Raw genomic sequence first — 5,000 nt, 5'->3', positions numbered from 1 at the left:
AGAGATTTTACAGATATGCTACCAGTAGACGTTAAAATGTCTGAAACGGGGACACTTTTTCCAAACAAGCAAATCCCACACCGAGGGTGCGCAGGTGCCGATGGTGGTCGAGGCATGTGCCCGCAACAAGGGCCAACGTGAGCCGATGGTGGTCGAGGCAACCGCCCGCACCAGCTCGAGGCATGTGCCCACACCAAGGCCCGGCATGTATCGATGGTGTTCGACGTAGGGGCAATCTTCTGCTGATGGTGGTCGAGGCAAGAGCCCGCACCAAGGGCCAGCGTGTGCCCATGGTGCTCGAGGCAACCGTCCGCACCAGGGCCCAGCGTGTGCCGATGGTGGTCGAGGCAACCGCCCGCACCAGGGCCCAGCGTGTGCCGATGGTGCTCGAGGCAACCGCCCGCACCAAGGGCCGGCTTGTGCCGATGGTGTTCGAGGCAACCGCCCGCACCAGGGCCCAGCGTGTGCCGATGGTGGTCGAGGCAACCGCCAGCACCAGGGCCCAGCGTGTGCCGATGGTGGTCGAGGCAACCGCCCGCACCAGGGCCCAGCGTGTGCCGATGGTGGTCGAGGCAACCGCCCGCACCAAGGCCGAGCGTGTGCCGATGGTGGTCGAGGCAAGCGCCCGCACCAGGGCCCAGCGTGTGCCGATGGTGGTCGAGGCAACCGCCCGCACCAAGGCCGAGCGTGTGCCGATGGTGGTCGAGGCAACCGCCCGCACCAGGGCCCAGCGTGTGCCGATGGTGGTCGAGGCAAGCGCCCGCACCAAGGCCGAGCGTGTGCCGATGGTGGTCGAGGCAAGCGCCCGCACCAGGGCCCAGCGTGTGCCGATGGTGCTCGAGGCAAGCGCCCTCACCAAGGCCGAGCGTGTGCCGATGGTGGTCGAGGCAACCGGCCGCACCAAGGGCCGGCGTGTGCCGATGGTGTTCGAGGCAACCGCCCGCACCAGGGCCCAGCGTGTGCCGATGGTGGTCGAGCCAGGAGCCCGCACCAAGGGCCGGCTTGTGCCGATGGTGTTCGGGGCAAGCGCCCGCACCAGGGCCCAGCGTGTGCCGATGGTTCTGGGGGCAAGCGCCCGCCCCAGGGCCCAGCGTGTGCCGATGGTTATCGGGGCAACCGGCCGCACCAGGGCCCAGGGTCTGCCGATGGTGCTCGAGGCAACCGCCCGCACCAAGGCTCAGCATGTGCCGATTGTGATCGAGGCAACAACCCACACCAGGGCCCAGCTTGTGCCGATGGCGGTCGAGGCAAGTGCCCGTACCGAAGGGCAGCCTATGCCGATGATGGTCGATGCATGTGCCATCACCATGCGTCATCATGTGCCATTGATGGTCGAGGCCTTGGCCGAAGTTCGATTTTGAGCCACGGTGCCCATGCTTGGCTCCAGCATGTGCTGGTGCCGCATTTTTTTCACTCGGGACAGCATCGCCGGAGCATCGCCGGAGTACCGCCGGAGAACCTGACCGGCGGCATTGGGGTTCCGGCGATTGGGAGGGGGGCCGGGGGGGTGTGCGCACATGATGTGCGATGGGTGCTGGTACTTGGCCTTGTGTTGGCCCCCTATCCCTCATCAAACCTCTGAGAATTCACACCCCCTTAAAGAGCATTTGAGATTTTACAGGTTTGCTACCAGTAGCCGTTAAAGTGTCTGAAATGGGGACACTTTTTTCAAACGGTCACAAAATCTTCTCTACTTCGAGTTTTTAGCTGAATTTTTTTGTGCATGCCAACAAAAATAGAAGGATCATGCCTACAAAATTTGGGGCCAAAAATCCTTATAAAAAAATTTTAAAAAATCCCGAACCGCAAAAAGTTTCGAAAATCGTGAAAAATAGAAAACGAGTCATCTTCCAACGAAACTTCACGTGAAGGCTTAGGGGACCATTGTATGAATTTACAAGCCATAAAAATGGCATTGGCACGGCAGAAATTTGAAGATGTGCCTAAACCCACCAGGGCCCAGCGTGTGCCGATGGTGCTCGAGGCAACCGCCCGCACCAGGGCCCAGCGTGTGCCGATGGTGGTCGAGGCAACCGCCCGCACCAGGGCCGATAGTGTGCCGATGGTGCTCGAGGCAACCTGTCGCACCAGGGCCCAGCGTGTGCCGATGGTGATCGAGGCAACCTGCCGCACCAGGGCCCAGCGTGTGCCGATGGTGGTCGAGGCAAGCGCCCGCACCAGCGCCCAGCGTGTGCCGATGGTGCTCGAGGCAACCGACCGCACCAGGGCCCAGCGTGTGCCGATGGTGCTCGAGGCAACCTGCCGCACCAGGGCCCAGCGTGTGCCGATGGTGCTCGAGGCAAGCGCCCGCACCAGGGCCCAGCGTGTGCCGATGGTGGTCGAGGCAAGCGCCCGCACCAGGGCCCAGCGTGTGCCGATGGTGGTCGAGGCAACCGCCCGCACCAGGGCCCAGCGTGTGCCGATGGTGCTCGAGGCAACCTGCCGCACCAGGGCCCAGCGTGTGCCGATGGTGCTCGAGGCAAGCGCCCGCACCAGGGCCGAGCGTGTGCCGATGGTGCTCGAGGCAAGCGCCCGCACCAGGGCCCAGCGTGTGCCGATGGTGCTCGAGGCAACCGACCGCACCAGGGCCGAGCGTGTGCCGATGGTGGTCGAGGCAACCGCCCGCACCAGGGCCCAGCGTGTGCCGATGGTGGTCGAGGCAACCTGCCGCACCAGGGCCCAGCGTGTGCCGATGGTGCTCGAGGCAACCGACCGCACCAGGGCGGAGCGTGTGCCGATGGTGGTCGAGGCAAGCGCAAGCACCAGGGCCCAGCGTGTGCCGATGGTGGTCGAGGCTGCCGATGGTGGTCGAGGCAACCTGCCGCACCAGGGCCCAACGTGTGCCGATGGTGCTCGAGGCAACCGACCGCACCAGGGCCGAGCGTGTGCCGATGGTGCTCGAGGCAAGCTGCCGCACCAGGGCCCAGCGTGTGCCGATGGTGGTCGAGGCAACCGTCCGCACCAGGGCCCAGCGTGTGCCGATGGTGATCGAGGCAACCGACCGCACCAGGGCCCAGCGTGTGCCGATGGTGGTCGAGGCAACCGTCCGCACCAGGGCCCAGCGTGTGCCGATGGTGATCGAGGCAACCGACCGCACCAGGGCCCAGCGTGTGCCGATGGTGCTCGAGGCAACCTGCCGCACCAGGGCCCAGCGTGTGCCGATGGTGCTCGAGGGAACCTGCCGCACCAGGGCCCAGCGTGTGCCGATGGTGGTCGAGGCAACCGCCCGCACCAGGGCCCAGCGTGTGCCGATGGTGGTCGAGGCAACCGACCGCACCAGGGCCCAGCGTGTGCCGATGGTGCTCGAGGCAACCTGCCGCACCAGGGCCCAGCGTGTGCCGATGGTGGTCGAGGCAAGCGCCTGCACCAGGGCCCAGCGTGTGCCGATGGTGGTCGAGGCAACCTGCCGCACCAGGGCCCAGCGTGTGCCGATGGTGCTCGAGGCAACCGACCGCACCAGGGCCGAGCGTGTGCCGATGGTGGTCGAGGCAAGCGCCCGCACCAGGGCCCAGCGTGTGCCGATGGTGGTCGAGGCAACCGCCCGCACCAGGGCCCAGCGTGTGCCGATGGTGGTCGAGGCAACCTGCCGCACCAGGGCCCAGCGTGTGCCGATGGTGCTCGAGGCAACCGACCGCACCAGGGCGGAGCGTGTGCCGATGGTGGTCGAGGCAAGCGCCCGCACCAGGGCCCAGCGTGTGCCGATGGTGGTCGAGGCTGCCGATGGTGGTTCGAGGCAACCTGCCGCACCAGGGCCCAGCGTGTGCCGATGGTGCTCGAGGCAACCGACCGCACCAGGGCCGAGCGTGTGCCGATGGTGCTCGAGGCAAGCTGCCGCACCAGGGCCCAGCGTGTGCCGATGGTGGTCGAGGCAACCGCCCGCACCAGGGCCGAGCGTGTGCCGATGGTGATCGAGGCAACCGACCGCACCAGGGCCCAGCGTGTGCCGATGGTGCTCGAGGCAACCTGCCGCACCAGGGCCCAGCGTGTGCCGATGGTGGTCGAGGCAACCTGCCGCACCAGGGCCCAGCGTGTGCCGATGGTGCTGGGGGCAACCGCCCGCACCAGGGCCCAGCGTGTGCCGATGGTGATCGAGGCAAGCGCCCGCACCAGGGCCCAGCGTGTGCCGATGGTGGTCGAGGCAAGCGGCCGCACCAGGGCCCAGCTTTTGCCGATGGTGATCGAGGCAACCGGCCGCTCCAGGGCCCAGCGTGTGCCGATGGTTATCGGGGCAACCGGCCGCACCAGGGCCCAGGGTCTGCGGATGGTGCTCGAGGCAACCGCCCGCACCAAGGCTCAGCATGTGCCGCTGGTGATCGAGGCAACAACCCACACCAGGGCCCAGCTTGTGCCGATGGCGGTCGAGGCAAGTGCCCGTACCGAAGGGCAGCCTATGCCGATGATGGTCGATGCATGTGCCATCACCATGCGTCATCATGTGCCATTGATGGTCGAGGCCTTGGCCGAAGTTCGATTTTGAGCCACGGTGCCCATGCTTGGCTCCAGCATGTGCTGGTGCCGCATTTTTTTCACTCGGGACAGCATCGCCGGAGCATCGCCGGAGCATCGCCGGAGTACCGCCGGAGAACCTGACCGGCGGCATTGGGGTTCCGGCGATTGGGAGGGGGGCCGGGGGGGTGTGCGCACATGACGTGCGATGGGTGCTGGTGCTTGGCCCTTGTGTTGGCCCCCTATCCCTCATCAAACCTCTGAGAACTCACACCCCCTTAAAGAGCGTTTGAGATTTTACAGGTTTGCTGCCAGTAGCCGTTGAAGTGTCTGAAACGGGGACACTTTTTTCAAACGGTCGCGAAATCTTCTCCGCTTCGAGTTTTTAGCTGAATTTTTTTGTGCATGCCAACAAAAATAGAAGGATCACGTCCACAAAATTTGGGGCCAAAACTCCTTCTAAAAAAATTCTAAAAAATCCCGAACCGCAAAAAGTTTCGAAAATCGTGAAAAATAGAAAACGAGTCATCTTGCAACGAAACTTCACGTGAAGG

This window comes from Durio zibethinus, unplaced genomic scaffold (genome assembly GCF_047325235.1).
Source record: "Durio zibethinus cultivar Kanyao isolate XHJ-2024 unplaced genomic scaffold, ASM4732523v1 HiC_scaffold_3, whole genome shotgun sequence".
In the NCBI taxonomy this organism is placed as follows: domain Eukaryota; kingdom Viridiplantae; phylum Streptophyta; class Magnoliopsida; order Malvales; family Malvaceae; genus Durio; species Durio zibethinus.
Note: the sequence above shows the minus strand (reverse complement) of the source record.